Source organism: Lepisma saccharinum, chromosome 2 (assembly GCF_977018435.1).
Source record: "Lepisma saccharinum chromosome 2, izLepSacc3.1, whole genome shotgun sequence".
In the NCBI taxonomy this organism is placed as follows: Eukaryota; Metazoa; Arthropoda; class Insecta; order Zygentoma; family Lepismatidae; genus Lepisma; species Lepisma saccharinum.
In genome coordinates, this window is record NC_139230.1 from 160,153,616 (window position 1) to 160,178,455 (window position 24,840).

Genomic DNA, 24,840 nt, shown 5'->3' on the forward strand with positions numbered 1-24,840 from the left:
GTGTTGCTGCAGCCATGAACCTTCGGGTTTAAGAAGGCTAGGGAGTTAGTTAGTTAGTTAGTTAGAACCGCCTTTATTGAGCGGGCGTGTTTCGGGCTTAGGGGCCGCTTTTATAAGAAACCTTTGTCAAATACATATTCCAATTGGTACTTCGCATAATACTTCCTGAAAATCAGATTTACAGTAGAAATATTTAAAATCTATAAACAAACAAAAAAATACTCACACACACACACAAACATATATACATAATATATATATATATATATATATATATACATAATATATATATATATATATATATATATATATATACTTGTAATAGGTATAAACTATTAACGTACTGATTACACAGAGTAAAATTTAAATCACAATTAGTGTACTATAGAAAGAGTTAATAATAAAACTAAAGCCAATACCTCATTCCTGTATAATACAGGAAGACAGTCAGGCACCATTGCTTGGACAGTAGACATTTCTTTCAGTTTAATTTGTATGTTGCAGTGTGGAGCTCCCCTGAGGTCATATATTTCATTCCATTCTTTTATCGCTGTTATTATGAAGGAGTTTCGGTAAAGTGTTGTTTTGTGTATTGGAATCATGAATTTTGTTTTCCGACGATGGCTAATTTGTTTTCTGTTCTTCCTGCACGGGGTAATTGGATCATGTAAATATTTGGGTTCACTGTTGTTCAGAATCCTGTACAATAACTACAATGCTAAAATGTTCTCCTATTTCTTAACGTTTAACTGATTAAGTTCCTTTAAGTACGGCGAAATACATTCTCTTCTTTTTACATTCAGTATAAATCTTATTTAACTGTTTTGAAGTTTCTGTACCTTGTAATTTAGGGTACTGTCGATGTTTATAAATACGGGAAAGCATAATCAATTTTTGGAATTACAAGTGTGTTCACTGGTTAATTTTCGATTCTTTGCTTAGCATATATTTGAGTAGAGAAAGAGAGAGATATATATAAGAAGAAAGAGAGATTTATAAATAGCAAAGATAAGATAAATATACTAACTATTAGGAGTCGATTTCAAATTACGATAAAAAACAAACATAAAATATCGGTTCAATGTTGTAAAAGATACAACAAACAATGTAGTAATGAGAAATTAGGTTTGTTGTTACGAGATTGATTGATTTGATCTTCTGCCACTTTTGACTAATCGCGAATGTTGTCACGAGACATTCAAGAAAATGTTCACATGTTTCTGAAGATCGCATATAGGTAATAGTTCTGGAACAAGAAGACAATGCAGGAATATATTTTTGTATAATTAATTTTTAAATAATAAAAAGGTAAGCAGGTTGTTTTTCGTGTTAGGTAGGTTGTCTATTTGAAAAGTATATAACTACAGTTCGTCCCAAAAAATGTATATACTCTTGAATAGCGGCTAACTCTCATAATTTTCTGACCGTTTCAGGATTAATCAATTTGAAATAATGGTTGAAGCCAGACACACTAATCTCTGAACAAAGAACATTTCTCTTAAATTTCTACTTCAAATTTGGACTCGCAGTTGAAGTACAAAGGCAGTTTAGGAAAAAGTTTCAAACATATCCACCTAAGCGACTTACTATCACTCGAATTGAAGCGGACGGAACTGTTTAGAATGCCAACAAGAAATGTTTCCGAGGACCGTGGACATCGAAGCAAGAAACGTTGATGGAAACATATTGCCAGAGCTCAAGAAAATCTGTGCAGCAAGCGGGTCGTGAAATAAGAATTACAAAATCAATTGTCCCTCGCATTTTGACAGAAGCGTGCATTAAAGAGAGGCGGAGCAAGTGCCGCTTGCGTAGAGGGTTTTTAAAGGTTCTACTAGGGAATATTCTTATGTATATGTTGCTTTCTTTATGCTCTATGAGAGGACGAAGTGTTCTGAAAATCTGAAGCCTCGTGCTTCCTTTTCGACTGCGCTGGTTCTGTACCGAAGAGAGGAGAAATTCTCTGTTCATTCGCCCTTGCCTATGCTTGCGGCCTACCCACTCCTGGATTTATGTTGTTTTTCCAAGTTTCGCCTGGTAAGTTGACGAAGGGCTCTGGTCAGCCGAAACGCGATGAGGAAATCGCTTATACCTTCCCAACTGTGGGTGTCTGCAGGAGTTGCAAACTCTACTCTACATTTCACTTACGTTATACTTACAAGAATAAATGACGGAATTCTTTAACAAACGATTGAATCTATTAAATTTCACCTTGTACTATAGAAATATTAGTTGGTTTTGCTATTCTGTTTTGGGAAAGAAATAATTCCATGTTCGTATTCATGAATACGTTTTCTTAGTTTAGTGGCAGATACGTTTTCTTCGTTTAGTGACAGAGGCTTAGAGTAAGCTACACTGTACCGGATAGTTGGGTAGGGAGGATCAGGGAGAAAACCGTAGCCTTGGAGTGACTTTTTCATATTTTTTTTTCTCTTTTTAACATAGTGCTACAATCTTGCAACGTCTAACACAAATGCAGTTTACATGTATGAAGCACTATTATTTGTAATGCGAAAAATAAATTGAAATTCCTAGAGAAATATTACAATGATAAAATGCACTCTTATTGGTTGCTGATTTAAGATCTAGCAGACAACGGATATTATCCATGTGTATAAACTCAAGAATAAATAAAGTATATTCTTCAGATGAAATTTCAGCAGTGATGGAACAATCCGTAAATACATTTACATATTTCGGCAATTGAATTATTAACAGTTTCCGTGCTAAAAGTGGAAATTCCTGGGTCCAGGATGTTTGTGTGAGCTTTGGGAATAAACCGGAAAGAGGTGCTTACGTATATGAGGGATTGGTACCTCCACTTTGAATACTCTTATGAATGTGTATTTAAACTGGCTGGTTGGTACCTACAATTCAAAAGGGAATACTTAACCTTAAACCGATTATTTTATAATAACAAGAAATAACCACTACACAATCGTAAGTGTTCTGAAGTGCTTTTAAATAATTTGTATTGCAGGTTCGAACTTGCATATGTACGTACTATAATATCATAATGCTATCTGTGAAATGAAATCAAATTCAGTCGTTTGCCTAACCCCAAAGGCAACCCCACTGTCCTACAGACCATGCACTGGTGTTGGAAGAGTCACATTCTAAGAAAAGTCCATGCTCTCAATGCAGATGATCCGGGTCAGAGAGTGCAGTTTTGTGAGTGGTACTTGGCAAGATGTGCCAAACAGATGGATTAGACCAGGGTTTCCCAACCTTTTTATGTTCGATGCATCCTTAGGAATGATATTAAAGATTTGGGGCACCCTTGTTAGATTTTCTTAAAATTTTTAATCTCGAATCGAAGTGGAATATTTTATCAGGAGCAAGTCAAATAAATACCTACTCCAGTACTAATGTTATTAATTTATTGAAATATAATAAAAGAAATAAACATCAGAATAGCATAAAGTTTACTACAATGGAAATCACTCAAAAGAGTTTTGTTTTATTAATGTGAGACTTGCGATTGATGATTAGAGCACAAATGTTTGATATCTGGCCTACTTCCTAATACTATTTTAAAGGTTGTTTTTTTAGTTTTTGTTTTTTCGTTTATCCCTAAAATATCTCGCGGCATCTCGGTAGGGAATCACTAGATTAGACGAAGTGGTTCAGAAGAATACCATCCGGGTTCACCAGTTCTCGCGCCACTAGACCTCTTGCATAGGGATACATAAAATATAAAATTTACGGTACACAATCGGCAAGAGTCGACAAATTGTAGGCAGCCATTGAACAAGAATTCGCACAAATACCCAACTAAATGGTCCTTGATGTTTCAGATACCATTGTTTCGCGTTTCCAGCAGTGCCAGGATCAACGATCATCAGTTTGAAAACAGGCGTTGACAAAGAAACCACGTCTGTAGATTCTTTTAGATTTTAAAAAGGTATCTTCACTGACTTTGCAATCGTTCAAAGTGCGTATACATTCTATTGAAACACGCTGTATTTAAAGTAGAAAGGAACAGGGTAAGTTCTTCAAAATTGAAGATTATATTTTTAAATCACCCGGAAAAAGAAACAAATTATGTATATGAATGGGTGGATACTAAGAAAGCAACAGTAGAAACATTTTGCTATTTTGCGAAAGTAAATTATGTACATTGTGTCTGTACATATTTTAAATGAGGCTCCTTTTCTGTTTTCTTAGGTTCATCGCAACAATGGTGACTGAAGAGGAAACAAAGCATCATTAATAAACATTACAGGGATTCAAACTCAAGACCTTCGGATTCTGAGCGGGTTATGATAGCAACTATGTTTATACAGAGTGGGAAATAAAGGAACATTTACACTGATACATGTGTAAACAAGTGATAGCAGTGAATTGAAATGAATAAAGATTACAAAAAAAATATCCTTTCTGGTTTTCCAGAATATAGTTTACCATATTTTAACATGTTTCCTCTTCTACGTCTAACTCACTTCACAAGTTTATTTTTCGTTTCATTTCCGACCCCTGTAGTTTTATTTTGAAATACCTCCATCGTTATACACGCCTTGCCTCTTCTTGTCCCACACCCACAGCTGTTTGTATTGCACACCATAATTTCTTTGAAATTCAATCAATGCTTGTTTTTACTTCAGTGCAAGAGCTTTCGGAAAATACACATCAATATCTGCTACACAGTGAAAGCTTTAATGAATAAAAGAAGAAGCAAGGGATTTCGCTACACTTTGCATGGACCTGCAGAAAATAATTAGTGTAGCAGCCAAGTTCTGACAGCGAGTCTCGATGTCAATGCATCCCTACTTCATTCCAAACCAGTTCATTTTATCGCACTCTGTTACTCGCCGACCTCGTTGGCGGAGTGGTTAGCAGAGCGCGCTTCGACGGGTTCGAGTCCCGGCCTGAGCATGATGCTCTCACTCACTCACAAATTCGCTGTGTAAACTCCCTTATTCGTTCCTGTGAAAGTTCTGAGATCGTTAATCCAGGAGTGCAACATCCACGTGAAGTTAGAGTAAGGATAATTTAATGAAATTTAATTTAATTTAAATATAATTTAATTTAAATTTAATTTAATTAAATAGGGTGTGGAGAAGGAAGCTCTAAAATACCATGCATGCGAATTATAGTGTTGGGGACCTCTCATATTTATTTTTAAACATAAACAGTGGTTGACACTATTGAAGCTCCTAGCCAGAAAACCAGTGAAGAAGTGCGAATGCGGTGAGGTATGCTGTGAGAGGAGAAGATAAGAAGGGAATGTTGATTATCCTGCGTGGTACTGAGCTTAAAACACATGTGTTACTCTGCATGCTTGGGCTTATCTCACGGAGCATTCCTTAATTCCATGTTTCGTGATAACACAGTGGAGCTAAGTGATGACTGAAGGGAATATACTCATCTTCTCTCACTGTACCTTGCGTACGTTTCACTATGAGTACGAAATACTTCGAATTCGACTAGATAACGATTTATGTCGGTGAACTGTTAAAAATCAGTGTTATAACAGGGTACAAATAAGCAAGACTGAATAAGTACCCTTGCCCACGGTCATGTGCGTCAATCCTTATCAACTGTCAGTGTCGTATTATTTTCGTAATAGCCTACAGAGTCAACATGAAAACCAAAAGTTAATTTATAAATTATAGTTCTTAACCGCCATGAAAAGCTTCATAGCAAGATATAATTTACTTTAAATTAATGTTTAATTTATTTTACTTGCAAGTTACTTAGTTTATCAGTGTTATAAATGAATTACATGGGATGATTTTATGAGGATATTTTTAGATTTAGAAATGTGTTCTTAAAAATTATCTTTGAGCTTGAAATTTAAGAAATCCAATTCTGGCATCTATGAAAACCCAACCTGGGTTTCACTTCACATAGTATAATTCTGTAGTAAAATGAAAAGGTCAGAAGATCTTTACTACTGGCAGTGGCGCAGCAGCGGTGGGGGTATTATAGGGGCCATACACCCAAATTTTTTGAGAGGGGGTACAACATCCCCTAAATCCTTCGAATTGAATTGTAACCCTTGTATCCCTCTGAAATGGTTTGACAAGACACAATATGATGACGTTCGAGGAATCAAGTTTATCTTCCTCTACAAATGAAATTAAACCACCGTAAACGTATCCTACATTGTGGTGCTAATTGCCTGGCTTGATCAGTGCTCTCGGGGAGGTGACCTAGACTTGCCTTTGAGACCAAGATAAGAACTACATAGATGGTCGTTCATAAATCGACACGAGACCGAGATACACCTCCTCACACAAGGCTCCTCTCATCTCATTACTATCCTTTGTTGAAATGGAACTGGAAGTTTTTACACTTGAAATGAATACATGTATGTTTATAAGCAACTTTCATATTAAAAATTTCTGATTTTCTGTTCCATTAAATTTCAGTGATCTCAGAACTTGTTAGAAATGTATATCTTGATAATAATCAATATAATAAAATTATTTCGTGAATATTGCTTTTTGCATTGACAGTGTGATGTTCTAATATACTGGGTGGTCCAAAAGTCCCGGAACGGTCAAATATCGTGAGAAATGCACATTGAATCGGAAAACGAAAAAAATACGTGTTTAATAAGTAAAAGAAAGCTATTCAATGATATCACACTTAATTCCCCAACCCCGCCACTTTGGGTTGGGGGGGCAACTGTGAAATTTGAAATGGAAACCCCCATTTTGTATTGTAGAATCGGATTCAACGTAAGAAAATAACCGGGTTTCGGTACTACATTTCGCGTAACCCAGGAACAACGACGTTGACGTAGTAGTATTTTGTTCCCATCGGGGTGCTCACCTAAGTGAGCACCATCGGAGTGCTTGTTGTAGGTGAGTCCCCTCGCCTCTCACCATTCGGTGTTCTCGCCAACCTCAATTCATTTCCTGCTCAAATTGATATCCCCCCTTTTCTTGACACAGTCCCAACCGAAGATACACACCATTGGAAACATTCTGTAACATCTCCAGACTAATTGCATTTGACACTACGAATTCTGTCATTCAATTCCTCGATATCGTTGGGTTTGTTTTCAAAAACTTTGCTTTTCAAGTATCGGGTACTGTGTACGATGCTCCCTCATCCAGTGGGGATTCTTAGTGGCCCAATACCTCATGTTATGCCGGTTGACAGATCCGCTCAACTCAAAGGTAGCTTCATCGGAGAAACAAGTCCACCACAGAAATCGATTATTTCTGTCGAATCGTATCATCATTTCCTCACAGTATTCAAGTCTACGACCATAGTCGTCTCCGATGAGTTCTTGCACTAGTTTTATTTTGTACGGATGATACCGATGCGACTTCACAATTCTAAGGATAAATGTTTTACTTACTTCGGTTTGTTGAGCTACTTTTCGACTCGAAGTATGGGTGTTTTCTTGGGAATGCATTAGAACTTCCAAACATTTCCGTCGTTTGTAGCAGTTTTAGGTCTTCGACATCGTGGTTCATCCCTGACTGCTCCAGTTCTTTCGAAGCGATCAACGGTTCGATAAACAGTAAATTTTGAAATAGGTGCAAGATGCGGGAACGTATATTTGAACAAATGCGCAACGTCTCCGTATGATCGTTCCCTATCACCAAACCCCCGCATCATGAGAACTGTTATCCTTTCCCTCTCTGACAATGCCATCGTTGACAGAATACAAACAGTAATGGATTTTCTATTCTCTCGTAGACCTATTAATACTCCAGTATGACCCCCCCCCCACCCTTCGTGAGTTAAAAAGAATGCACACATGGTTACTGAAACTAAATTTGACCGCCCACTTTCACATTCTGTAAGATCTCACCTCTTGCACAACGATCGCCTTAAGCACGCGACCTTCACCGTGATACATTATAGGCAGCTCCTCACGTCGAACTGACCTGGTGGCACGATGAGTAAGCCCACTGTGTGTATATCGATGTTGGTTGGGAACTGCTCACACAGCGAACTGCCGACGCACGTCAAGGTAGTCGCATGCCCGCATAGAGTCGCCAGATGGAAGACCAGTCGCCTTCGAGCGGCCCTATGGGAGCACACAAGAAAAACAAATCGGGCCGTGACGTAAACAATGAACAATTCAGGCGTTTATGCTTTTCGACGTTGGAAACGGAGAAAAGGCGGTGGTGAGCGGGTAATTAAATTCCGGTCACCACAGATGCGAGGGACTCACATAAAACAAGCACCCCGATGGAAACAAAATACTACTACGTCCACGTCGTTGTTCCTTGGTTACGCGAAATGTAGTACAGAAACCCGGTTATTTTCTTACGTTGAATCCGATTCTACAATACAAAATGGGGGTTTCCATTTAAAATTTCACAGTGGCCCCCCCAACCCAAAGTGGCGGGGTTGGGGAACCAAGTGTGATATCATTGAATAGCTTTCTTTCACTTATTATAAACGTATTTTTTCGTTTCCCGATTCGATGTTAGTTCTCATGATATTTGGCCGTTCCGGAACTTTTGGACCACCCGGTATATATATAATTCAGTAAAAAAAAGTACCCGGAATTGACCTGGTAAAAGTCCCACATTGGAGGTATCGAGAATTCATTTTGTCCGTAGGATGGCAGCACTGTACAGAATGACCACGCAGAGGGGTAGAGTAATCTATCCATCAGTTTTTTGCACAGCAGCAGTTTATGTTAGTTGTGTTGACGAGTATTCTGCGATTTGCAGAATGGAGACAAATATCGAGCAAAGAATTTGTTTGAAATTGTTTGTTGCCAACGGACTGTCGCGTGCTCAAAAACTCAACACATGTCCTCGCCCAAGCCCCATATTCTCCAGATATGGCTCCGTGTGATTTTTTTCTCTTTCCGCTACTCAAGTTACCACTTCGGGGAAGGCGTTTTGAATCAATTGAATCCATTAAAGGAAATTCGGAGAAGGAACTCAGGGCGATACCGTATTCTGCGTTTGAAAAGTGTTTTGAATACTGGGTTAAGTGTTGGCATGTGTGTGTTGCATCTGATGGGGCCTATTTTGAAGGCGACAAAATAAATGTTGTTGATTAACCAAGTATGGGGGTTTTATTCACATATTCCGGGTATTTTTTGTACGTAGTAGTATATATATACATATATATGTAGCTATATACACATACAGTGCTTTTTTTCTGGCAGTAGGCAACGGTAAGCCGTACTAGCACATTTTTATAGGTCATTATTTATGATCATACTACAATGTTTTCAGGGGTTCTTATGATGAACACAAGAACAAACCAACTTGAAGAGTACTGCAGCCTTTCTTTCCAGGAAAAAGCCCTGTGTGTATATACAATATATCTATACACACACATATAGTGTCATCTTCGGGTCACGCAGGGTGTCTGATAAGTAATAGCGCAAACTGACATAGAAGCAAAAAAAAAGTCACAGTAAACATGGGTCTGCAAACGAGCCGTTTTCGAGATAATTGCGAATGTGTGATTACAAGCCGCCACTGACTTCATTGTTTGTAAACTTCGTCCTAGTTGGTAAAATGCTAATAATGTGTGCAAATGTGTGGTTAGAAGCCGTCACTGATTGCATTTTCTAAACACCGAGTGCTTTACTCCTTGCGCGGTCCGAGGTTTGCTCTTTGTTTACAAAACAGAACATTTCCGAGAGGTGGCGTTGTAATCAAACAGAACATTTCCGAGAGGTGGTACGGCTTGTACCCACACATTCCCACACATTATTAGCATTTTACCAACTAGGACGACATTTACAAACAATTAAGTCAGTAGTGGCTTCTAATCACACATTCGCGATTATCTCGAAAACGACTCGTTTGCAGACCCATGATTACCGAGACTTTTTGGCTTCTATTATTGTGTACTTTCACCTGTGTCAGTTTGCGCTATTACTTTTGAGACACCCTATATATACATATACATATGTATGTGTATACGTATATACGTTCCTGCACCACTGACTACTGGCGACATTCCGTAGTCCTGTACAGTATTCATTATGTTGCAATGATGACGCAGCATGTCCAACTGTGTCGTGGAGCCTCATGCCGGATTCTAATATCACCGTCGAGTCAGGCATGAACGATGGTTCTTCGGCGGTTGTGCTTTCTATAGGATTTCATTAATGCAAATAGCCCATTGTTATCCAACATGCCTGGCGCATTAGAATGCAGGAATTCATCATATTCTCCCCTCCACAGCCTGCGTATCGGAGCCATATTTGACATAAACCTTCGTATGAGGAGGCAGTTTGATATTGTAAGATATGAGCTAGGAATCTCAATTATACTGGCCGAAGTAGGTTGGGTAGCATCATCCATTCAGGAGTTCCTTTGTGTGAAGGATAAAAGCGAAAATATAATGACAAAGCATCTTTCTTGTTGTTTCATCTTCTTACGTATTGTTTGAGGAAATATAAGTCTTTGTCTTGTGTCTCTTACAGTGGATATTACCAGCTCAATATGTCGAGAAGTTACACTCTCACTATTGTAAACGCACTTCCTTCCAACAAATGACACAATTTCTTAACACAATAAGTATGTGTGAACATTTACCTGACCAATTCGTAGCGTTTAGTCTATTTTGTACACAGGGTTTAGTATGATTTTGGGCAATTAAATTGGAGCATTTTGTGTGGATAATTAACTACAAACTGCATTACAATACCTTAGGAGATTCCCACAAATCTCTTCTTGTCACCACATCATCCCTAGTCCCAAAGACACCCAAACTTACAACAATCTGAATACTGTATTTCTTTTTGCCGCCATCATACACAGACACCTTCGCATCGGACGAAACTGACAAGTGTTGTTTCGGTTTCATAAATCAATTAGTTCAAACCAAACAAGTCAACACAAGCAACTTGTTTGCGCATACAGGTTTCATCTACTTGTCTCACAGTGGAAACAGTCCGTGATGATGATCCGACGCCAGGCTAGGAAAAGCCAGGCCAATAATTTGTAGTAATTGGTCATTTTCTCTATTTTCTTGTTCACAGTTGATTTCTTTCTCTTTACGTGGACGGGGACCTCGCCTTTTACAGCGTGTCTCTTCTTACTTGCTCAACCCTACAATCTCCCCCTCCCCTTGCGGCCATTACTTCCATGCTCACTTCATATTTTTATTCCTTTATTCCTTTTTTATACCTTCATATTTATGATTGATGACAATTGAGTACTTCACCATTAGAGTTAAAATCAAAGTCCACGTACATTTCTGCTACGGATAACCTACACACACACACACACACACATAATACATCTACCAACCACTCATATTATCTAACTAACTAACTCTAACTCTCTAGCCTTCTTAAACCCGAAGGTTTAAGGCTGCAGCAACACGGGCCTTCTATCTGTCCCTATCCTGAGCAAGATCTATCCAATCTTTTCCATCCCTACCGATTTCCTTTGGGTACATCTCAACGTTATCTCTCTATCTTTGTCTTGGTCCTCCTACTGGTCTCTTACCATCAGGCCTCCCAACATGAACATTAAACCACTCATATTAGAAGTATTAAATATTCAAATCACTGTAAATCGCTTTCACAACGACAATTACATTGAATTATTATAAGTTGTATTGGTAAAATACACCAGGATCTTCGGGACCTAGATAGCGAGTCGAGCCAAGACCATCTTGAGGTTCAGACCACAGCGCTCAGTCAAGACGTCATCATCTGGAGGCGATCGTCTTAATGCTGGAAACCCCTTGTCGTAATTTTACCGTAGAGAATTAAGTTATATTTATTTCTTTTATGAAGTTCAATTTTGGCATTTACCCTCCAGACGAATATAGTTAGAAGAAAAAAGTATAATATTGAATATTTACACCAAAATTTTCATTCAGGAAGTAACTATGGTCACCACAAAAATTCCTACTATAGCACAAAGAAAGAGTTGAAAACGGAAACTTCCTGGCAGAAAAATTTAAACATTGTATATCTTTGAAAAATATTATCGGGAATATTTGTCAGCTACAGTAAAACTCGTAACCGCTTTTGTATGAACTTTTGTATGTAAAATCAATTGATTAAATCAGAACCCCTCATGTTAGGTTGACCGTAAACTTTCCAAGTTACCTAATCAATTAAATTGTCTTTAACTTTACCCAAAATTAATCAACCAGATATGTAGATATTCTGCGTAGCTATACAATCTCAATACAAAAACTTAATTTATATAACCCTTCAGCAAAAGCGAAAGAAATTTGTACAAGGGCAATGTTTACATATCTGTGAATGAAGACTAAACCTAAATAATTTGTCACATTATAATTTCGATCCTATTGACTTTATTAACCTAAGATAATAAACAAATTGAATCTTTTCATTGTTGATAGTAAGATCTGTGACAATAACTTACGAGTTTCAACATTTTAATTAAAAAAAAGCAGATTCATATTTCGATCTTAGGGTTCACTTGGGAAATAAACATTTGGAATATTTCTTTACACTGTTTTTACACTGTTAATAAAATCGTGAAGAATGTTAATAAATTATGAAACAATAAACATCACTGATTTAATAATCAAAGTTACGAACATTGAAGCTTCACAAATACAAAAAATAAAAAGCAGTTCATATGAAACAGTTTTATAAAATTTAATACATTTGTAGTTCATATTGACATAGCCAGGTAACAAAATGCTTTCTGTGTGAAAATATTTGTATTCGAAACAAAAGTAATATGTTCCTGGATAGTTTTACACAAGAATATTTGATCGAAGTTCTTGTTACACGTCGCACCCTTGTATTTGAATGCACAACATATCTTCCATTAGCCTCCGATTAGCATAAAGAAGCATAAAGCGGGATAAAATAAGAATGTAAATGTACACATGTATCAACTTTGCCCCGTTGTATAGCTTTCTTTCATTAAGCATATTTTGAAACTGAAAATTTGTGTAAATAATGTGAATATTTTATCGAATGCTTGCATAAAATGTGCAGCAACAAACTGATTTGGAAGACACGAACGTAGCTAATATTTTAAACGTTGACTAAATCTTGAAACAAATTAATTTGCAATCATAAGCAATAATCTTAACGTTAACCAATGTTTGTAATTCAGGGTAAATTATTTGATATTTCTAAAAAAAATTGTTGACAAGAGATAAAACATGACCACATTTAAGAGTAGGTATATTAGATGCCCATTCCGGACACATGAAATGTTTACAGGATGAACTATTACTCTTATTTATTTATGAGTATAAAACCTTTATTACTTGTATCTTTTCGTAGGAACCAAATCACATGGACTTGCCCTAAACATTTCTCATTTTCAGCAACTTCTTGAAGAAATGTGAACGTTACTCTTACCTTTTTCATCATAATTGCCTCTGCAATTGAGCACACAACACTTATACCCCATACCTCTTGCACATTTAAGCATATGTATACGTCATGTAAACTAGATTACAGTTCTTAAATTTGCATTACAATTCCATATTCACTAAAAAGGTCCAACATTGATTCCGAAGAAGCAAATCAAACATGGCGGCTATCTCGCCTCCAGTTGATGACGCTTAGTCACGTGCATGGAGCAAGCCATCAGGCTTTCAGATAGAGAAGGTAATGGTCGAGCCCTCAACTTGCTCTGTCCCAGAGACAGCAAACTTGGCCCTTTTAACCGTTTCTCTACAACTTGAAAGCAATTTCCAAATCTCGCAATTAATTCAATATTGAATAATATATGTACTTCAGGTCTTTGTTACAAAGAGAAACACAAACAGCACAGAGGATAGCGTCGGTGTCAAAATAATCTCCTTTATTCCATGTCTGCGGTTTGTTAGTTATTATTTCAAGAGTCATGAATAATTTAGCTCGGTTTTCTGGAACCACTTCGGTTCTTTGTTATGGAGTTTTTATTTCCAGAACTTACACACACAGATTATAACAAATACTGAAGTGGCTTATTTATATCAGATTATTTTACCCACTGTTGTTTCCAAGTTAACAGCTTAGCCTCAACCGAAAATGGACTATGTTAATTTCTATTCGAAACCGTTGTGCGTACAATTCTGTTGCGCTTTCAGACGCCAATTTGAATTTCTTTCGTCTTACACTTCTACTGCTAACATGTCGGTTATTAACGATAATATTTGACATTCCATGTGAAAGTGACCCTGAACCTCAATTTTTAAAATTAAATGCAATGCTGCAACTTTATCCTATCTTGTGAGTGAACAATTTAAATTGACATTTGCATAAAAAGTCAAGTATTATACATAATTAAATTAGAAGGTATTTTACATATTGTTCTTTTATTTTAACTTTTTTGATTTACTTGTATTTTGAATTGTGTCACACCCGTGACACCAAAAACACTCCTTTAACTGTTGCACTTCACCCTCAACTCTACTAGAATATTAAAATGTCAATTACCTTCTCCCCTTGTCTTGATTACTTTATTTTTCATTATTTGACAATTCACAGAAATTAAAGTAAATTTCTTATTAAGTGAGCCGGCCTCCGCGGCGGAGTGGTTAGCACATCGCGCTACGACGCCAGGGGTCCCGGGTGCGAATTCCAAGCTGGGCATGGATGCTTGTGAGTGTCCATTCATCAACTTTAACATATCATCAACATTCATCCCCATCGTCGAAATTAGTCAAAAGTGGCACAAAAGCGAAGTAAAATAATGTCAACCAATCAATCAATCTTATTAAGTGAATAGGCAGTGTTTCGTCTGTCCCACCCGTGACACAAGATTGTTCACTTACAGCCACAAATATGGGGAAGTATTTTGAGGGTAGTTATGTTTAATCAACAGTGTTAAGTTTCATATTTCATTGCAAGGAAAACTGCAAGAGTAATGTTGCTTAACTATCAGTAGAATAGTTACTTTAATATCAAGAATGTAGTCCGCGTGTCCCACCCGTGAATATATATATATATATATATATATATATATATATATATATATACCATCTCATTTGCTCCGTGGAAATGTTTATATTCATTTATTTCCGTTCGTAGTAGTCGGTCGACAGTCCAAATAAATGTACTTCTAAATTTAAAGATAACCAACCCTACATTCAGAATCTGAGAACAACACAAATGCAGACAATGTTACAACAAAGAACATGATAGTGATAATTGTTGTTATATTAGTCAATTTGGATATATGATACAATGAAAGTTCACCTTCTTATGAGAAGTGCCTTTAATTTGCACACATGTAAAAGAGAACGACAGAATCATCACATACATGCGCATCAGCTGCATACGCTGTTCTGGTGGAAAGACAAGATACGCAGACTATTGATAGCTACAAAATAAATCTTGTCACAGACTAACAAAACCTTGTACATGCAGTGTTTCATCTCTTGACTTTATGTGTTGTTGCTATATACCAACAATCATTATCTAGGAAGAGTAAATAACACATTACATGGATAATAAAGTAGTCTGGTCACTTTAGTATTCAAACTAGAAATATTGCCTCTGTAAAGGATATTTTTCATCCTGCACTGAAGTTAGGAAATATCCTAAAACCTCAAACGAGATATGTACATGTGAGCTCGAAGACATGATGAAAGAAAGACTGCAAGGTATTGAAAAACCAAAATGCTGCTGTATTTAGCAGCTTAATCGACATGTCAGTGGGGGTGGCAAACTGACTATTATTTATGGATAAGTCGAATATTTTGTGTATTGAATTTGCCTATTAGGATATTTTAAAATATTAAACAAGAACATAAATGAACGTACAGTATGGGGAAGAACTTTCTAAGGTGTAAAAAAAATTATGTACGAAGTAAAAAGAAACATGGATGAAAGACAGCTATCGAGTCTCTTGCAATAATTTTCGATGCGTATCAATGATCTCCACGGGTATCTATCGAACTGAGAAAAGAACGATACATTTTTATGAATTTTATGCATTACAGACGATATATGGAGCTAATTATGACATATTCATCGATTCGAAATTACGAGGTGTATTGGCAACATTGTCCATGTAAGAGGGCAGTACCAGGTGTGCTAGATATCTGGCTATGTTATTCAGTCAATGCCCAGATAAAAGAAAATAGTTGAAATATATCGTACGAAAGTTATACAGGTTAGATAAGTTAGTCTTTTGTTCAATAAATTTTAACGCTGAGGAAATTTTGTTTATTGAGTACATTATATAATTGTAAGTACAATCAAATGATCTTCTAAGGAGTAAGTTTGAAATGCCAGTTATAATCATATCGCACTGTAATAAATTATCACAGGTTCGGATCCCAGCGGGTGAATAATTACAGTGAACACAAATTAGGCGTTTTGTGCAGAAGAAATTTATAACTAAGACTGCCAAACTTTCAAACGAGGTTTTTGGAAACATTCTAATTTGACTGGAAATCTTGGTAGAAAGGAACAAAATTAATCGGAATCACGATATTCAAATAGGTAAAATACACCTATTCCATTGCAATATCATACATGTATGTGTGTGCTTGTCTGTCAATCTTCATCATGAGATCGCAATTATTATATGTCAGAGATTTCTAAAGCACTTCAAAATTGAATTAAGTATTCATGAGCTGTCGCACAAGATAGAAAACCTTAGTTGAATATATTGAACAGCGACGACGCATCCGCAATAGTTTCGAACGTGCCACTAGGCACTTTCCCTGCCGATTATTCATGTACATGCATTACAGGTCGTGTTTTGCCAGTGGCACCATTTAACACTATTGTGTAAACAGTTTGTCTTGCAACTGCAGCTGCATACAAATGTCAGACGTCCAATTATATGCATCCAACAGCTCGACTAATGAAGCAGCATGCTGAATACATGTACTGTACATTTTGACACTTAGTTCTGGAGTATGTTTACGTTTGTTGATCGTATATTATTTAATGCTACAAAGAAAGTTGATGGGGAAGCGGTTTCCGAGGTTCAGTTAAAAGAAGGCGAGATATACCACCGAAATAGACCCTGATAATATTCCACATTAACCAAATTATTCTATTACTTGGTGCATCTGAATATCATTTGGAGAATATTTTTTCACAATATATCCCTATATTATAGAAAACTTAATTTGCTACTAGTATCCTAAGACCCTTGAATATTAAGGGGGATTCATGTCATGTTCCAAATTATACTCCGAAATTATACAGTCGGTCTCACGATTGGTTCTATTTAATAAAAAGAATCAGGATAAATCTCAAACTCAACCTTCATGATCAGACTAATCAGATGACACAACAAATATACCGAACTGCATAACATTTGAAATGTCCATGACAAAGATAATTATGACTTTCTTTTTTGTTCCAAAGCTGTAACTATTTATATCTATTGTGCTACTAATACTTTAGCATTACCAGCAGCAATATCACGAGTAAATTTTACTAGGGTCTAAGAACAAGAGTTTCCTATCAGAATATGGTTTGAATTTAAGTCCATTTTATGCGCAGCTAGACTAGTCGGGACTGGGCCCACAGTTTAAAGTTGGATGCGAACTACTATGCACATCCACTGGGTATGGAATCCGGGACCCCTTGATTATAAGGCGACGACCTTCCCGGGAAGGCGCTGAAAGTGGTTTCAAACACGTTATGTATGTAATGAAGTCAGCCAGTTACTCACTAATTCAAAAGATTCCTCATGTTCATTTGTTACATAAAAAATCATATGTGATTATTTACAGTTCACTAATATCATTATATTCACTACTCATGTGTCTTGTTTTACAGCGATGAAATACACGTTTCTTCTTCATGTCGTTTTCTTGTGGTATTTGTTTCTACTTCAAGATATAAAATTGCATACAGTAACTGCGTTGCAGTGGGTTTTGCGTTCAACACGGTTTTAGAATGCAAAGGAAGGTAAAGCACAATACGCCAACGAGGAAGACATATCAAGAAGACAATACGGGATTTGTTCTGAACATTACACATACACTTTTCAGGAGCGAATATTGCACTGGAGGAAATGTAATGTCCACGACCTCCAAAGTGGATTGCAACTTACGACATCACGTTTGGTTTTACTGCATCGCACACTGCAGATTCACTCTGATCCGGGCATCACAAACCTAACGACTATCCGATGGAGGAAAACTCTCCACGAAACTCTCGTGTCCCAAGGAAATCCTTTCGTTTAAAATAAAAGACAAGTCTCAACGGACTCATCTGGGGCCCGTGTTGAAGACCACTAATTGTTCATAAACTAGACTCATCCTCAAGGATGTGGAAGGAAAAGGACAAAGTTAGTTTCCTAGTGGGAGGGAGAGAGGATAGCAGATTTCTTCATCATCTTCTTAGTTTCAACACTAGACCACTAGCAGGAATTGTGTTCTTGTCAGTTTGGAAAGTAACTGAGTTACAGATTAAGTTACTAATTTTTAAAAGTAAAACAGTTACTTTGTACTGTTAATAATATTCTTACAACATCCAATGATCATTCATTACAATAAAATAAATATATGAAGCTTTATAAGTGTTTTACTTATGTTTATTGTACGTAATATATGTATATGTGGGGTGTGTGTAGAGAGAGATAGAGAAAGAGATGATTCTTCTGTTTAAAAAAGAAGCAACTCTCTCTTTCTTTTCCTCTCTCTCGTTTATTTCTTTCATTTTTTTTATTTCATTCATTCCCTCCTTCTCGCTCTATCTCTCTTCCTCTCTCTGTCTTAGTAAAAGGATACAGAGGAGCTAAAAGAGAAGGGGAGAATAAAACGAAGAGATAAAAGAGAGAGAGAAACTCCATCCTCTTCTACTGTTTCCCTGTCTCCCTACTTCCCTACTTATCTATCTATCTGTCTTTCTCTGCCTCTCTCTTTCTTGTTTTTCTCTTCATGTTTTGAATTCTGTTTCCCTGTTTGTTTCTCTCCTATCCTTTTCTCACTATCTCTCTTACTTACTATATATTTTCTATCATTCTCCCCCTCTTTTGTTCTCTTTCATTCTTCTCCCCCTTCACTCTTTCTTCATTCCATTTTCTCTCTCCCTGTCTTTTTATCTATCTTTCTCTTCTCTCTTGCAAGGAAGTGGTTCCATGAAAGGAAGGTGCAGAGAGAGAGAGGAAGAACGGAAGAAAAATGAGAATAACAGAGGAAGAGAGAAATAAGAAAAGAGGAGAGAAAAAAGAAGAGAGAGGGAGCAGAAAGATAGAGAGAGAGAGAGTATATATCTCTCTCTTACTCTTTTTCTCTCTTTCTCCTTCATACACCTCTCTCTTTTCCGTCTCTGCACATCTCTCTCTCTCTCTCTCTCTCTCTCTCTCAGATAGAAGGAAAGAAGGAAGGGAGGAAAGAAAGAAAGAAAGAAAGAGAGAGATAGAGAGGGATATTACTCCCCTTCTCTCTCTCTCTCTCTCTCTCTCTCTGTGTCTCTCTCAATCTTTCTCATTCTTCATCTCTTTTATATTTATAATTATTATTATTACGAAATTAGTGGAATAAGGAGTTGCAATTGCTTGAATGATAATTCATTTTATTTTACTTTCCCTGTATACATATGCACATTACACACTTTTCTTATTAAACTGGAAAGTTGATTCGCTTATAAATTTACATTTTGTATTACAAAAGTAAATGTTTATTCAATGCTTAAATTCCAAGCTCCCTCAACAATGAATTATTTCTAGCTCGATTACCACGATTCACATGAATGCATCAATCCACGCTGGTGAATGCAGTAAAGGGCGGGTGTTCTAAATTTAGCATGCGGCGAAGACTAGCTCCCTTGCTCTAGGCTATTCCAGTAAAATTCTTTCACCTTAGCATCCAGAGAAGACACTCGGAAACAGGGTTGCCAGATTTAGCTCTTCTCCCACGTTACAAATATTCAAGTTGGCAATTTAAGTGTTGCAAACTTGATAACGTTACGTTACTTTCATTTCAAAACGTAACTCGGTTACAGTTACAAATATTTACGTTTAAAAGTAAATAGTTACAGTTAAATTCCTTATTAATTAAGTGTTACTTGTAACTGAGTTACAAGTAACAAATTTCTTTCAAACACTGAAATTGGCAAGACCATCTCGACTCCAATGTGTTATTAGTATTATTATTATTGCAAAACGGACGTGTGTAAAATAATATGGGCCACAAATTATATCCTAATGTTGCCAAGGAAATGTTTTATCGTAAATATAATCGTCCTTCGATTTTGTGACAGTATTGGACTAACAAATCAAAAGCTGGACGTTTTTGCATTGTGTGTGCTTGTACTACAACTGATGAAATTCCTATCACCCTTTACATACATTACAAGGATCTGTAATATTATCCACAAGTAATAAGCGAACAAATTTTGTGAAAATTTACTTATGCAATAACATTGTGGTTTACATTACCTTGACAAACGAAATAAGAAGACATCTCAAAGTTACAGCACTACAATTTTTAACAAAAAAGGATATACAATAATAAACCTGGTGAGAGTAATTACTTTTAGCATTCATCAACTATTTCTGTTTTAGCTACTTGCAAGCTACTTAATAAAGCAAAAAGAAAAGAAAACTGGTTTCACGTTTAATGATACGTTAAAATAGTGTCGGAACAAAGATTGAGGTTGTATATTTTACCACATTCTTCTCTATCTCTGTAACCCTGGTTACAACATCCAGTGCGCAAAAGAAACGCAATATCGTGTAAGAAGAGGTTACTGAACTCGCGCGCAGCGTTTGAGATGAAGGTCAAGACCGTCATTCAATAACGGGTCGATATTCAAGAGAAGGCTATCCGATGCCAAAGAAAGGGGGGGGGGAGTTTTGAATCTGAATCGAGCTGGAAGATGATACAAGTTGTTGACTGGAGTGAATCAAACAGCGAAGAGGATGCAGCTGGGAGGGTTGGATAGAAAATAATGATACCTAAAGTACAGCTGTAACACTCGAGCACAGAAAATATCCAGAAAAGAGAGGTGGAAGATATTTCCAGCTTCTGGTAAGAAGAAACGCAAATGATGAAATCGAATAAACGTCTTTTCCAGTAATTGCGAAGTACGCATGATCAGGATATGTTGAACTTGTATACCTGGCAATTATTTTAATCATACATATCAGAAGGTTTGCACAAATTACGTGAGATGTTAAACCATAAGTGTTGAAAGCACAAACTAAAATTAAATTTACAATCTGATTCGGGCAACTTGGGGAATTTTATTTCGTGTTATTACATTTGCGCCCGTATTTACATGTATACGTAAGAATGAAGGCATAATATTACTCATTAAATTTAAATTTACGATGTAGCAATCAGAAACATTCACCTTGAGTATGTAAATGTTTCTCAAGATTAGACCTAGGGCAAAAACACTGAATACAGAGTTTCAAATTTCTCACTGCAAAATAATAAGGACTCTTGTACTCCGAAAATTGCAATTTTAATATTTTTTTATCATTTGTGTGTTCGTTCTTCTTGATCTTAAAGTAACGAGTCACATGGTTCATTCCAAATTTATGCACTAAATCGACTAAAGTGAGCTCATATGATTATCTATGGTATTATATTCTTGTAAACCAGGAATATTCTATCGGTTGTGGATTTATATATATATAATTTGATTTTATACAGTGAGTTCAGTTTGGCTCGGGGCCGAAATAGCGCGTGACTGCAGACGGCGAGGCATGGCGCAGATGCCGGCATTTTCGATCTGTAACGTCCAGCTTATTTTTACGGACATATCTTTAGCATGCAGACAATTATATTTACATTGCATAACGAGTACTAACCTGTGTTAAAAAAGTTGTATGTATAGGGTTTATATATAATAAGAGTTGAAGAAGTCAAAACAACAGACTTCAAGGCAAAGGGTTACCATAATCTCGTCATATTTCATCAATAAGTAATTAATCTTCATTATCAAAGATCCTGTAATCCCCCCAAATTTGACATCATGTAAATTAATACTTACATTTCTTGAAAAACATCTGTTAGATGTAGTAGATATACAGGATAGTTTTGTGATTAGCGTTGTAATCTTGACTTGATTGCTCCTGTTGGAGAAATATTTCGGTGATTTAGATCCAGCTTTACACTGTTAGTTACATGTGCTTATAATGAAATTTAAAATTTAGGTCTACTAATTTATTAATGCTTACAAGGACAGATTTTCACAATCTATAGATTAACAATTTTATTTTTCACGATAAAATATGAAAAGTAGAACCTTTTCACAGGGAACAGTGTTTTCGATCCTTATGAAGATAAAGAGCAAAATTAAATCAGGTTTCAGAATTGCTGTATCGTTGTTGCTCAAATCATCATACTGTTTGTGCAAGGTTGGAGTGTGTGTAAGAAAACGGGAATGAACATCTCCAAGCTGGTGTGAGTGGACTCAAGAAATACGTGAAGGGATGACAACCTATTCTCTGAGAAAGAAACCCCGTGTGGAATATTGATGAGAAGATTCACTTTCACACTCGTTGGGTAACCTTGGAGGAGCTGCATCACCATCGCACGCTGCCAGAAGCTGTTAACAAGCTTTCACCGACTTTCCTTGACACTTTCGAATACTTACTAGTCGTTGTTGCTAACTTTTCAACCATCCAGCATATTATCACCTTACTTCTATGATCATTGGATAAACACAAGTGAAATGACGGTGTTCAAGTTGGATTTTCCACATCAAGGATAAAGGATATATCAGATAAAATGCATCAATAGGCTCCTTAAACACTCATTAGAAAGCTGTACTAACACAATACTAAAATGTCATTCTTTATCTTCAGATAAAGAAAAGATCTCGCTCCTCTGGATTGGAATAATGAAATAAAACAATATGGTTTTGAAGAGTTGGTTGAATTAATTAATTAATTAATTATTTTCAATTATACTAATTAATATATTTTTATTAGTATGTTAAGCATGACGGGTTGGTGAGAACAGGATGGAAAGAAATAGATAAGGATGTGAGAAGAAGCGCCGGTACCTTTTTCAGCGGTATCATTCAAGCACTCGTCCAAAACATACAGAAAAGAACTGTTGTGTTTTACTGTAGGTTTTTTTTTTATATCTTGCAAATCTCTACACCCTGTCCCACTATCTCTGGAGCAAGGTCGCGCATAGCGTCAGAGCTGGGAAGGCTGGTAACTGCTGTCGTTTCCCCTACTCCACGCAATCCCATTCCTCTCACGTGTTCATTGGTGGAGCCGTCTCGCGTCACTACTTGCGCAGAGACTTGCTTTCGTTCGCCTGCTCACAGGAGAGCATCAGTTCGAAAGTTTGAAGGGCCCTCCAAAAGCAGAATACAGAACTGAATGAACTGGGTTGACCACTTTGAGAAGTATGGGACGGTGGAGAACCTCAATGCAGCAAGTGAAAACCGTCCAAGCCACTCAGGACGTCCCAGGAAGCGTACAGCCGAGCTAGTCGAGAGCGTGAGAGTCAGTTCAGAAAAGTCCGAGAAGCTCTGTGCGCAAGCGAAGTCAGTACCTCGGTATATCCCGCGAGACTTGCAGGAGAGTACTAGTAAACAATATAAGGGCTTACCCATACAGAATACAGAATACAGACGAAGCAGACCCTTACAACCTTATACAAACAGAAGAGAAAGGATATGGCAGTCAAGGTACTGGAGAAGATCCAGGAGACTCCAGATTTCGTTAACCTCTTTTGGACCTCAGATGAAGCTCACTTCCATCTTGAAGGAAATGTGAACTCAAAGACAAATGTCTTCTGGGAGACCTCCAAACCCAATGAAGTAGCCACTAGGCCCCTACACTTCAAGAGTGAGCTACAGACCCTCTATCCGTCGCTTATGAGAACTTTGTGCTTCCAGCAAGATGGAGCAAGCTCTCACACCTCAAACCTGTCCCGAGATTGGCTGAAAGAGAAGTTTGGAGGCTGTGTGATCAGTCTCAAGACTGATTTTGAGTGGGCACCTCATAGCCCAGACCTTAGCCCCCCAGATGTCTTCCTTTGGGGCTATCTCAAGGACCGAGTGTACGCAGGGAGACCCAGGACCATCACTGAACTCTAGGAAACAATCAGGGAGGAGATAATAGCCATTCCTCGGTCTGTTTGTAAGGACATCTTGGACAACTTTGTGCTGCGCCTCAAGAAATGCACGGAGCTAAATGGAGGTCATCTCGAACACATGCTCTAGAATGAAGAAGAAAAGGTCAAGGACTTTTATGTTTTAATTTGATGTTCTAAACACAAAAAACTAGTTATAACTGAAGTTGCATTTAATTCCGACAAAAAAAATTAAGACATGAAGCCTATCGAAAGTTGGGACCCGTTTCTTTGGATCATACGTACAAGCAACTACACGGTACAGATCCACAGTTGGCAATTGCATTTCGTCGCTGATAATCAATGTAACTAAGCAAGGTAAAATTGTTCCTTTGTAGTTTTGAGAAAATTCATTATTTATATATTCAATGCAAAAGCATCAATGCCCGACCCTGTGGCCAAGTGGTTATCACATCGCGCTGCGAAGCCAAGGGTCCCGGGTTCGAATCCCGGTCGGGCTTGGTTGTTTGTGAATGTCCATTCATCAATTTCATCATTTCATCACTCATCCCCATCTTCGCAAATTAGCCAAGAGGCACAAAACGCGAAGTAAAATAAACTAAATCAAATCAAATCAAAATCAAAGCAAAAGCATCAAATTAATGATTTGTGGGGAAAAAGAAAACAACCTCAGCTATTTCCCCCTTATTGGGTCTCTCCTGGCATGATACCATTTCCATATCGCATCCCCCTTCATTCAAGATATTCCTGGTTTGATCCGAAGCGGATGTACAGTGCGCAGTCCTTCGCATCCCACTTTAAACTGTAGATCCAGTCCCTAAACTACCTGGGCGTAAATGGGCTTAAAACAAACTTCGCTACTTTTCCATACTGCCCCATCGCTTTCAATATGAAATTTGACATAAATAAATAAACTATTAACCTATTCGTGGTTTCATACATGCAGGAAACTGCCGTTCTATAGGAGCTCGTAGAGATAGGTAA